We start from the raw sequence: 13,666 nt of genomic DNA on the forward strand, positions 1-13,666 counted from the left end.
TGACAGTCATCTTGAAATTGGTCATCGGTAGTCTGGCCAGTGTTGTCTTGATTGTTTTAGGTACAGTTAATCTTCAGTTCCAGGGTCAGTTTGTTCCCATTTCCTTGAGGCCAATTCTCAGAATTGTGGCAGCTTATGTCTTGGTTAAAGTATGGTCATCATGTAGTTAACTTCTTCCACCTAATGGGGGTTTCAGTATCTGCAAGACAGCTCACAGGATATGGCTCAGAATATTATCTATAGCCCTTGAGAAGGAGCTAAAGGTCCTTGACTTTACTTAATGACTAAACTATTATTATGTGGTCTCTTTTGACTGTTTTCCTTTGTTTCTGCATTTTCTCACTTCTCTGATTAAATTTATTCTTTGGCTAAAGTTTTTCCACAGACAAAAGGCAGGCGAAGGACATGGTTTGTGGGGTGGGACACCATAGGGTCCTGCTCCGTTTCATTATGAGATGGGGGGGGGGAAGGAGCTGTTATTCCCATCAGTGAATATCAGTTTAGTTCTGAGATGCAAGCAGCAACAGTCGCTTGATAATTGGAATATGCCCTCCCACCTTGTCTAGGAAAAACACACTGTGTTTGCCTTTACTCACAGAATACTCTGATATCAGATGTGTGGGTTCTTTTTCCTCCACACTGAGCAATTCTCCAACTCTCTCTGGCACCAACTAGGGGTCATACAATTCAATTCAAATCTGACACTCTCTTTCTGGGGTTAGTGCAGACCACACAAGACTGCCCCCCAACCCAGCTTCAGACGCCAGTCTCCCCACTGCAAGTCCAGGTTGTTGCCCGTGCTTCTGACCAAGTGGCTGTAAATCCGAGGTTCCCATGACCCTCTCCTCGGGTTTGATAATTTGTCAGAGTGGCTCACAGAACTCGGGGAACAGTTTACTTAGATTACCAGTTTATTATAAAAGGATATAGCTCAGAACAGCCAGATAGAAGTACATGGCAAGGTATGTGGGAAGGGATGTGGAGCTTCCATGTCTTCTCTGGGCATGCCACCCTCCTTGTACCTCCGTGTGTTCACCCACCTGAAAGCTCTCAAAACCTTGTGCTCGTGGGAGCCTCATGGAGGCTTTATCATGTAGACATGATTGATTATTAACTCAATGTCCAGCCCTTCTCCCTTCCCCAGAGAACGGGGGTGGGTGGTGGGGATGAAAGCCCCTAGATTCTAATCATGGCTTTGCAAGCGACCCAGGTTCTTGGACTCTTTAATCAATAGAAATTGATGAGAGGCCCGATGAGGAATTCAGTCAAGGCTTTATTGGGACTAGTGCTGCGGCATGAGGGAGAGACAACAGGTAACAGGTGCCCTTGCTCGCTCCCTGTGGCGGGGCGCTGGGGCAAGTCGCTCCCTTAAAGGGGGTGAGGTCGGGGCAGATCTGTGGGTGGGGCCGGAGGGGCGGCTTAGGAGGTCTCCCCACCTCCTTGGTGGTGCTGTGTGCAGACATCATGTGCAGTACCCTGCTTTTGCTCCTGGCACCTCAGAAGTGGCAGCTGGGTTTTGGTCTTTTTTGTATCTTGTTAATAATTTGCCCCAACTGCTCATGCAGGCAGTTGTTTTTAGTCCCTTATAGTTTCTTTGTAGTCTGTTGCTTGAGGAGACGTTTGTCCAGGTGAAAGCACTGCAGTTAAGGGTCCCAGGTCTCAGCCTGTCTCAGCTTGGTCTTTCTGATGGCCAGCTTTCATCCAGGAGCCTACCAAGAGTGACCACTTAGAACAAAAGATGTTCTGCAGGAGTTTTAGGAGCTCTATGTCAGGAACTGGGGTCAGACACCCATACATACATAATTATTTCGCACACCTATGCGCTGGTGCACACACCAGCCCCCTGCCCTTTGAGTGGACGGCAGCAGGGTGGGGAGGGCAGCTTGTGGTATGGGGTGATCTCCTCTGTGGAGCACAGTGGACACACTCTCGCCATAACTGGGCCCTGGTGTGCATCCTAAGGACTGCTCAGTGAAGGCCAAATACTTCAGCAGAGTAAATCACAGGTAATCCACTTTCCCTCTTGTGGCTTGGCTTGCCATTTCATTTCTACAAATTTGTCAATAAGTAATGGTCAGTACAAAGCAGAATTCTTTGTTTTTTTAAAAATATTCAACAGGCATTTTTTTGAGAGTGTGTTATGTGCCAGACACCATGCTTGTGTTGAGGATAGATGGAGGAAAGAGAGACAATTCCTGCTGTTACAGGACTCACTGACAAATTGCAACACCTGGATGAGTTCTGGAACCACCACCCCTCCCCCCCATGTTAATTGTGAGGAATGCACAGAAGATGGTCAGGTGTTTGCTAAGAGTCTTCTTAGATCCTTGTTAGAACAGACAGGAAAGGGTCAAGTCTCAATAAAAATGGCTCCCTTAAAGTGACTGAAGGTGTGACGAACTGTTTTGTTTTTCTGGCTCAGGTCTGAGCTGGTTCCTATGCTTCCCGGTAGATGGCACTAGAAAACGCATTTAAGTGCTGGGGTGTCTACAAAATTTCCTTGGGAGAGGCAGAAAGAACTCTTTCAATGACTTGTTTCTCCTGAACCATATTTCCTGCTTTTTTTCTCTCATGTCTGAGGACAGACTCCTTTTTTCTCTCTCTTTACCCAATATCCTACACCCTCTGCTCTTTCATCATCATTCTTTTGTCCTTCCCATGAATATAAAAAGTATGCTTTTTCTCCAATCAAGGACGTCTACAATGGTTTGCCTCACATCCCTGATTTTAGAAACAATGGCTGGAAGTAGAGCAATGGGATAATTCTAATAGAGCTTAAAGCTAGGAAGCGTATAAGAAAGAAAAATGTAACAACATGCATCTGGGCCTGAGTCAAATTTTCTGTCAGATGTAAGTCATTTCTATCATGGTAAATTAGAAGGTTAGAGAAAGGTTGGTAAAAGTAAAATTTGATTGAAATAATGGATTTTGATATTTTTTCATGTAAGCCTGCCTATAGTGGGTTGAGCAGTGGCTCCCAAAAAGAAATATCCAAGTCTTAACTCCTGGAACCTACACGTGTGATCTTATTCAGAAAAGGGTCTTTGCAGTTGTGATTAAGAATCTCAAGATGAGATCATTCTGGATTGGGGCAGTTCTAAATCCTATGACAAGGCCTTAGAATAGATGGGGAAACAGACTGAGACAGGGGAGACACAGAGGGTAGAAGGCCATGTGAGGACCAAGGCAGATTGGAGAGATGTAACCACAAGCCAAGGGATGCCAAGGGTCACTAACAGCCACCAAAAGCAAGGAAAGAGGCATGAAACCATTCTCCCTCAGCCTCCAGAAGGAACCAACAATGCCGACACCTTGATTGAGGACGTCTGGCTCATAACTGTGAGAGGATGAATTTCTGTAGTTTTAGCCCCCTAGTTTGTGGTCATTTGTTTTGGCAGCCTCAGTAAATGCATACCACTGCCTTGTCCACGCCACCCCATAGAACCAGAGGTTGTATGGTCTCTGGGCAACGTGCTACCCACAGGTGTGTTTAGTTTAGCCCTCACAGGACAGTTTATATAAAATCTGGATTTCTGGCTTCTCTGGAAAACTTAGAAGCTCTGGCGATGCCAGGCTCACATGCACACTTGGCTAGAACTGGTAAACATCTGTCCATTTTAGATCAATCATATTTGCTGCAGTCCCCACTGCTCCCTATCTGCCTCCTTCATGCATTTGTTACACACCTGGTCCTGTAGGCATTTGAGGTTGTAGATTCTATATATGCATCAGGATTGGTAGGTTAAAAGACCCAATCCTCTCCTTTAGAATAAGAGGAAAGAAGCCCCTGATTTTGCAGTCAGTAGTTATGGAGGGTTTTTATAAAGCAGAACAGTGTAAGAGGTAGTTCTGAAATCTGGTTGCTTAATGAAACTACCTGGAGACCATTTTCCATATACAGATTCTGGACCGTATCCCAGACCAACTGCATCAGAATCTTGGATATATGTGTGGGGTGATAGAGGAGGACAGGGGTGGAGACTAGGAATCTGCATTTTTAAAAGCTCTCAAGTGATTCTGATAATAAACAGGCCATAGAACAGCTGCTACAGGATATTATCTTCTAGGACTATAAAATGGAGTGTGAATTTCTTATCCCACTGGAGATCTTTGAAGCATGTTGTTTTTAAAAAGTCTTTTCTCAATAAAATTGGAATGATTTGCAATATTTTGCAGAGCTAAGGGTCTGAATTTGTTAAATTCTTTGTATTTAAGTATCTACAAACGAAAAGTGGCCAAACAAGGTAGTTCCTTTTAATAAGAGCAGAGAAACAGCTAATTAATATTATAGTGATATATTTTATCCAGGCAATATATTCATAAAACCTTTTTTCTCTCTGTTTTGGTCATGAGTGGGAACAAGCTGAGAAGATGCTCCATAGGGCTTGTTGACCCGCTGATGGGGCCCGCAGAGTACCATTTTCCAGGGATAGTACTGGTTAGGTTGAGACGTAATCCACAACTCTGAAACAGATATTTCCAGCTTCTCTTCTTTAATATAAGGCCTGGATCTCTACGAGTCTCCTGGGGTTGCTTGTAGACCAACTGAAGGAATGAATAAGGAAATACGAGGGTATTTAAAGGAAGTCGTTACCACAATTTTGATCAAGGAAGGTTACATGCATTTGGCGATCTCCAAAGCATTGCATACAAATTCAACTCACAAATATCTTATTAAATGATTCTTTTATTCGATAAACATTGAGTGCCTACTATGTGCCAGGCACTGTTATATTGCACTAGAAATACTGCAGTGAATAAAAGTAAAAATAAAAGTCCCTATTCTCATGAGCCTTATATTTGATGATGAAAACTAAAAAGAGAGCTTTGTTAATATGTGGCAGGTGCTTTCCATAGAAAGCATGTTTGTTATATGGATTATATTAATTTCTTAATTTTAAAGGCACCTATGCCAACATGTCCTGCAGAGAACCCAAGCTGACCTCTCCCTGAATGATAATAGTTCACAGAAGCCACCAAGTGCAATTTTCAAGCTTAATTTCTCTCAGCAATGTTTTATAACTTTTAATCCACAATTATTGTACACCTTTGTCAGATATCTGTCTAAATACTTTATAATTTTAATGCTATTGTAAATTGATCCTGTGCAGAAATGGGGAGGATGCCTGTCTTTCTCCTGTTCTCAGCTGTATTTCTTCATCTTCTTAAACAATGCTGCTGGGGTCCAGGCCAGGCCTTTCAGGGGCTCGTCAGCTTCTGCCTGGGATGCCCTCAGGTGGCACCAGCTTCGCCCTCACAGACCTACTCTCCCCTCACAAGCAAAGCAATGTCTGCAGCCTTGAGCTCCACACCTTTATCAGCCTTACTCAGGTTCCTCAGTATCCTCTTTATTGACGTTATTCTGGGACCTATACTAGACTGGGGAGCCAGAAGTCACCACGCAGGCACACAAGAACAGGAATAGAAACTTTGATCTTTTCCTTAATATCTTCCTCCTTTCAGCGTTTATCAAGCACTAGCCACATACCAAACACTATGCTGGGGCAGTAGGGTACCAAAATCAAGAACTTTACATTTTGATAAGCTACCAAATTGGGTTAGATTGCCAAAGGTGATGGCCCTGGGAGGTGAGGGTGGAGAGGAATGAAGGTAGGCTGGCCTGTCTCACTGCCTGGCTCTCTGGGGGCATTGCAGATACAGAGCTGCCATCTTAGGGAGATTGAAAGCAAAGGTGACTGAGCAGCTTAGCTTTTCAAAAATTGTTTCTGCCCTTTTTCTGGTGAGAGAGGAGCTCCCCTAGCCAGGAATTAAGATCCTATTAGTTCATAGCTGTAAAACATAGTTGTTAACATAAAGAAAACTAACATTTACTTATGACCTACTATGTGGGGGCTACCATACAAATATTGTATAATTTTTAAGAAGTAGCTTTATTGAGGTATGATTGACAAACAACAAACTGCACATGTGTAACTTATCATACACTTTGATAAGTTTTAAAATTTGTATATACCCATGGAACAATCAAGCCATCACTCTCAAAAACTTCCTTCTGTCTCTTTGTAATCCCTTGGTCCTATTTCTTCCCACCCCAAGTCTCATCTTCAAGCAACCAATGGTCTGTTTTCTGTCACTATAGATTAGCTTACATTTTCTAGAATTTTATATTATCAGAGTCATGCAGTATGTACTCTTTTTTGTTTGACTACTTTCACTCAGCATACTTTGAGATTCATCATATTGTTGTGTGTATCAATAGTTAATTCATTTTCATTACTGAAGGATATTCCACTGTTTGGATATACCACAATATCCGTTCATCTGTTGATTAATTTTTCTTTTTTTGGCTGTGCTGTGTGACTTGCGGGATCTTAGTTCCCCAACCAGGGCTTGAACCCGTGTCCCCTGCATTGGCAGGCAGATTCTTAACCACTGTGCCACCAGGGAAGTCTAGTGCTATTGTAAATAGTGTTTAAAATTTTCAATTTCAGATTGTTTGTTGCCAGCATATAGAAATACAAGGCCAATATACAAAAGTCAATGTATCCTGAAACTTTGCTAAACTCATTTACTCTAGTATCAATAGCTTTTTTTTCCCCCAGATTCCACAGGATTTTCTTCATAGACAGTCATGTCACCCTGAGTAAAGGGCTTTATTTCTTCCTTTCCAATTTTAAATTTTTATGTGTTTTTATTGCCTTATTGGACTGGCTAGAATCTCCAGTACAATACTGAACAGAAAAGGTAAGAGCAGACATCCTTACATTGTTCATAGTTAGGGGAAAGCATTCTGTCTTTCACCATTATGTATGATGTTGGCTGTAAGTTTCTCATAGATACCCTTTATCAGGTTGAGGAATTTGCCTTCTACTCAAGTTTACTGAGATTTAAAAAAAAAATCATAAATGGATGTTGGATTTCATCAAATACTTTTTCATGATTTCTTTTCCTTTTTGGTCTGTTAATATGGTGAATTATATTAGTTGATTTAAAAAAAAAAAACAACCAACCTTGCATTTCTGGGATAAAGCTCACTTGATTGTGATGGATTATCCTCTTAAAATATTGTTTGACTGGTTTTGCTAAAATTTTCTTAAGAATTTTTACAGTGCTGTTCGTGAAAAATATGAGTTAATAATTTTCCTTTCTTGAAATGTCTTTGCTGGCTTTGGTTTCAGTGTAATGCTCATTTTGTAGAATGAATTAGGAAATACTCCCTCCTTTCTAATTATCTGGAAGCATTTGTGCAGAATTGGAATTCTTTCTTCCTTTAGTACACCTCGCTGGTGAATTCGTCTGGGTCTGGAATTTCCTCTGTGGAAGGGTTTTTAACTACAAATTAATTCCATTTTTTGGATAGATACAGGGATATTCAGGCTTCAAAAAAAGTTCTTAAGTGAGCTTTGGTAGTTTCTGTCTTTAAAGGAATTTCTCTCCCCTACTTTGGTGACTCTAATTACATATATCTTAGGATTCTTGAGATTGTTCTACAGCTCAATGATGCTCTATTTATTTATTTTTTTCATTCTCTTTCTCTGTTTTATTTTTGATAATTTCTATTGTTAGATCTTCAGATTCACTTATTTTTTTCCTGTCATGTTTAATCTGCCATTAATCCCATCCATTGTAATTTTCATCTCAGATACTGTGGTTTTCATCTCTCAAAGTTTGATTTGGGTCTTTTTATATCACACATATCTCAAACATATTTAATGTTCCTCTAAGTTCTTAAATGTGTGAAATGCAGTTATAATGATTGTTTTAATGTCCTTTTCTACTAATTGTATCCGCTGTCTTTTTTCATGGTTGATTTTGGTTGACTTTTTTTCTCCTCATTATGGGTTGTGTTTCTTTGCTTCTCTGAGTGCTTGTTAATATTTGATTGGATGCTGCACCTTGTGAATTTTATGTTTTTTGAGTGCTGGGTATATATGTATACTTATAAATATTCTGAAGCTTTGTTTCAGGACATAGTTAAGTTACTTGGGAACAGTGTGATACTTTTGTCTTGCTTTTAAGCTTTGTTAATCAGAAACACAGAAGCGTTTAGTGTAAGGTTGATTTTTGCCTTACTTTGAGGCAAAATCCTTCTGAATACTCTACCTAATGCCCCAGAAAATATGAAGTTTTCTACTCAGGATGAAAGAACTATTCCAGATCCTGTGTGTACTCTGGCTATTATTTTCCCTAATCTTTACAGTCCTTTACTGAATACTTGAAGGGACCCTCTGCCTTGCAAACTCTGGCCACTTGAACTCTCTGGAGTCTCATCTGTGTGTCTTCAGCTCAGAGTTGACTGGGCTTCATGTTGATGCCATGGCCTGGGAACTCTCTTATGGCAGTAAGCTGGCTCAGTCGTAGGGCTCACATCACTTATTTACCATCAGTCTCGAGCAGGTGAGCCGGCGGGCAGGCCGGCCCCAGCTGCGGCTGGAGTATTCCTTGGCAGGGACTTTGTCTTTTATTGCCTGATGTCCAATGTCTTGAAAATAGTTGTTTTATATATTTTGTCTTGTATTTCAGTTGTTGAAAGTGGGAGGTAAAATTTGGTCCCTATTACTCCATTTTACCGGAAATGGAAATTACTTAATCCTAATAACTTCATTTTACAATGAGTATTTTTTTATCCGTATTTCTCATGCAAGAAAATTTTGGTTCAGAGAGATTTCATTCTAAGCTAATTAAAGGTAAACCAAGGGCTTAAATCCAGGTGTTTCTTTCCAAAGTCGGTTCTTTTCACTGTGTTAGGCTCATGGTGTTGTCTGAATGGCAGTCAGGGCTTGGTTTTAGCTCAGTCTCTGACTTCAATGATATACATGATCTTAGTCAAGTCAAGCAAATTTTCTATGTCAGGGAACTCAAGGGAACCTTTCGATTGCTTTGTTCCAAGGCTACTGTTTAGGCCCTGACTGACTTCTCTTCTTATAGGCCACATATTTTCAGCCTGGTTTTCTGTCCCTTTTAAAGCAATGACCCTACTTGTAAAGTTATTTTCCTTTAAAACTCCTTCCTCCCCCAAGTGCTTAGTGCAGAGCCTTGCACACAAAAAGGTCCTCAATTAATGCTTATTGAGTGAGTAAATAAATGGGTGCATGCATGATTGACTGAAGAGAAGGGTGCTGTCCCCTTCCTTGCCTTCTCCTAAAAACCACAGCAGGAGGGTCCCAGGCCCCTGCAATTCCTGGACACCACTGGAATCACATTAACATCAGCAATTCCCAGCGTCTGGTTCCACTCGGTCAAGCAGGCCCTTTAGCTCTCTTGAAACTCTTCCCCCACCCAGTAACAGTATTTCTGAATTTTTAAGAGTTCGTGAAGGAATAACTACCAAGTATTTTGAACTGTTGGGGAAAAAAGGCACTAACTATAGTTACATAAACAGAAGGTGGTAATTTTTTTTGTTCCATCAATTTAAAAACCAAAGTGAAATTCTGATTGTACCGGTTTCGGGCTGTAAATGTCACCTGTCAGCAAGAAAGTCATGAAATTCATAAAAGGACACTTTTCTTCCTAAGATCCCTCTGGCTTAAATAGCTCCTGCTGACCAGGTGATGGGATGAGTCAAGGCCCCTTTCTGGCACACTTGGCCATTACCAGGAGCACTTGCCTCCTAGGAGGTCTTTTGCAGCCCAGTGGGCTATGGAACAAAGAGGAGGGGCCAGAATACAAAATTCTGCTCAACAGCCCCACACGTGACTTCGTCCTTCAGGCATGGTGACATCCCCATGTATTGTTTGATTCCACAAAATGGTTAGTCTCAGACGCTGGCTTTTAGGACCCTTGGGAATCCAGTTAAATTTAACCGCTGTTTATGGAGCATATGCTGTGTGCCCAGCTCGGTGCTCTTATCGAAGTGATATTTAGCTTTCTGTTTGGCAGATATCTCACTCCTTAATCCTTCACTCTGAAGAGAGAACACTGAGAAGTAACACGTTAGGGCCTGGGAGGATCAGCTCTGCAAAGAGACTGGTAGCTCTGATAGATTAAGGGTCTCTGATAGTTATAGAAATGCCCAGAAAATTCTCTGCCATTTCTGATCCCAGCCCCCTACTTATTCCCATCCCCTGCAAGGCTTGAATATGCTACAGTGTTTGGAAATTAGTTCAGGTAAGTCCAATGAAATATATACTATGATATAGGTGCTTCAATTTGTGTTTTAATTGCTTATTAAAATTCATACTTAAAAGTGGATATTTTATATATGTTAGTCATACCTACATGTTTATTCATTTTGTCTTTATAAATAGTTATTTGAGATAGGTGCTAGCATTTTCCCCATTTTCCTCAGATGTGGAAACTGAAAAGGGTTAAGGTATTTACCAAACAAGTTAGAAACTGAAATTTAATTAAAATTTGATCGGCTGATTCTAGTTCCAATGCTCTTCTCGCTATACCCCTTCCTCTCAGAGGGACCTCTTTATGGGCCAATAACATTTGTTTTAGATCTTGAATTTACCTGTTAGTGCTTTTTCTTCTACCTATGCTGCTCACTACTGACTTTAGTGTTAGATAAACCTTATTTTAAATCCTGGATTTATCACTTAAAAGCTTTGTGACTTTGGGCAAACCACTTAACTTCTCTCAGTTTCTTTAGGATAAAAGCACCTGGCTTTTGGGGTGGTTGTTTGGAATATTCTGAGAGATTATGTTTATAAATGCCTGGCACACTAAATACACTGGGAGTAACCATTACTAGCCATACAGCTCCCATTTCTTTCACAATGCATCCTCTCATTGCTCTTGAAGCTTCATTCCATAAAACCTTCCCTTATTATTTCAGACCTCATGAATCTATCTCTTCTGAGTTACTTCATCATTTACAACCTCTGTTGTTCAATTTGGCAATTAATTATTGTTTTATATTCTTAATCTTAGTCCCTGACTAGTTTGGAAGCTTTGGGGAGCCATTGGGCTAGGTCTGAGATCTCTGTATATTCTATGGTATTGAATACATTCTAGGTGTGCAGTAAATACTTGATGGAGTGCGATGGCTTAGATTCTTTGGGGAGTAAGTGTTGTGGTCACAGTAGAAAGCAGAAGGCAGGCTATCCCAGTGCCACTGGCTTGTACTAACATGTCCAGCTCATATTGTTGTAGAGACTGAGAGGATAAAGGCAGCCTTCATATGTCCAAGCATACCTGTTTGTAGCAAGACTGGTGATTTTGGTTATGTATTGCCTCTCCAGGTTGCCTGACCCACAGTGACCTATGCACTGAGTCAAGGTGGCAGTGAGACCAAACCACAAGTCTCAGAGCATAGACTTTGAGTCTTACATCCATTCTGACTACCTTTGGGTCCTTGAGCAAGTTTTATCAGCCCTCTGAATCTGTTTGCTCATTTTAAAAATGGGGATAATGGTCCTTTGCAGGGCTGTTGTAAAGATAAAATGAGCTTTATTAAGTGCAAGGATTTAGTAAATGGTAATGTGCTATAAAATCTTTTTAAAATTATTTTTATTAAGAAGGATTTGGATCCTTGTTTTTACTATTTTAAAAAGGCAGAGAAGGGTAAAATGAAGTGAATAAAAAGAGAGCTAACTTGTTTCCCAAATTGTGCTTATCTAGAGTCAAGGAAAAAAGGTGAGTGAGACAATTTTGGTGAAGGGCACCTGAGGATACTAGCAAGTTTATAAGCCAAGTGCAGAAAAGTGTCCTAATCAGAAAAAAGGCTTGCTTTTTCAGAGTCCTAGAATACTGAGGGAGCTAAGATGGTTTTGGGGATGTGGGATGGAAGAGCAAGAAACAGTTATGACCTTGAGGGTCAGAGCTAGAGAAAGAGCCCATGGAAGGAGTAGAACCTGTGCTAATTCAAGGGTCCACATGCCAATGATTAGCTATTTACCTAGCATATATACACCAGGCACTGTGGTAAGTATTTTTCAGGTTGTATCTTATTTAATCTTCGCAACAACCTCTGGGTAGCTGATACTGCTATCCCTGCTTTACTGGTGAAGAAACAGAAGCTTTAGAGGAGTTAAATCATCACAAGATCAGCTCTTGTTCTGCCTGACTGCAGATCCTAACTCTCAACCAATATGTCCTACTCTCTTGAAACCTGTGAACTTACGTTTCCACTTAGTTTGTTTCCCTCCAAATATTTTACTTTGGAGTAAAAACTACTTCTGTATGTGAACACACCAGGGTATGTGGTATTGTGATCTGGGTTAGGAGGTTATTGCCCTGGAGAAGAGGAAGTGGAGAAAGACCACAATCCTAGCGAAAGACAGACAGACACACACACCTCATGTTCATTGATTCTCTGGTCATCATGGAAGCAAAAATTTACAAATTTACAAAGACAAAGGAAGCAAAAATTTACAAAGGTAATCTGATGGAAACCCAGATTAGCAGAGAGCAGGGGGAGGGTGGTAAATTTTGGATTGAGGACTGCCCTGCAAGAGCCCCATTTCTTCTCAGCAGTGTGGGTCAAGATCACAAGCTGTTCCCTAAAGCACATTCACCTCTTCCTGGAACAGTGCTTATTTCCAGAGCTCTGTAGGGCTTCTTATACATCCTGACCATCTCCTGGGATGTGACCCTAATAATTCATTCTTCATACTGCTTAATAACTGAACATGACAGCATAGTTGAATACGATGGGCCTGGGAGAGAAAAGATTTTTTTAATAGCTAAAAGAATCATTTAATCTCAATATGAGAAAGATTTCTCAATTTATGCCTCAAATCTTTTCTTTTTTTTTTTTTTAATAAATGGAGAGGTATCTTTATTTATTTATTTTTGGCTGTGTTGGGTCTTCGTTTCTGTGCGAGGGCTTTCTCTAGTTGCGGCAAGCGGGGGCCACTCTTCATCGCGGTGCGCGGGCCTCTCACTGTCGCGGCCTCTCTTGTTGCGGAGCACAGGCTCCAGACGCGCAGGCTCAGTAGTTGTGGCTCACGGGCCTAGTTGCTCCGCGGCATATGGGATCCTCCCAGACCAGGGCTCGAACCCGCGTTCCCTGCATTAGCAGGCAGATTCTCAACCACTGTGCCACCAGGGAAGCCCACAAATCTTTTCTTGAGTCACCTCTTTATGGCTATCAACTGTACCAGGTACAGAGATGAATAAGAAACAGCCCCTAAGTCTAATGTAAAAATGTAAATGTGATACATTGTGATTATTCCTAGAATAGAAGTTCCAGCAATTAAAGCCTCCCTCAATTAGAATAGATTACAAAGTAAAGTCATGAGCTTTCCTGTTTCTGGAAGTTTCATGCAGAGGCTGGATAACCACCTGGTCATGACTGGATTCTTGCATAGGATGGGGACCTGGACTACATGACCTGAAAATATTCTCTTTCTGGGGTGCTAAGACTATTATTTCACGCAGCAGCTACAATGTTGTGGTAGTTCTGGCATTAAGGCAGAAGCAGCGTGGCAGATATTCCTGGTTGCCTCCCCCCAATTTATTCTCTCTTTCCTAACTAAGAGAAATCCAAGTTTGTCCCAATTATGCCCAGCTTAAGCTACTCAGTTTGCCATTAGGGGTGGCCTTGTTACATAGTTCTGACAGTGAGATGCAAGATCAAGTCACCAAGTGGGGCTTCTGAGAAACCTTGTTAAACGAGGCTGAGTCATCTGATAAGAGCCTTTTCAGCTTTTACATTTTGCCTTTTGTCCCCTCTCCAACTTTTATTTTCTGCTAGGAACATGGCTATGATGTCTAGAGGTGGAATAGCCATTTTGTGACAAAAACCACTTTGCTAAAG

Source organism: Balaenoptera musculus, chromosome 1 (assembly GCF_009873245.2).
Source record: "Balaenoptera musculus isolate JJ_BM4_2016_0621 chromosome 1, mBalMus1.pri.v3, whole genome shotgun sequence".
Lineage (NCBI taxonomy): Eukaryota > Metazoa > Chordata > Mammalia > Artiodactyla > Balaenopteridae > Balaenoptera > Balaenoptera musculus.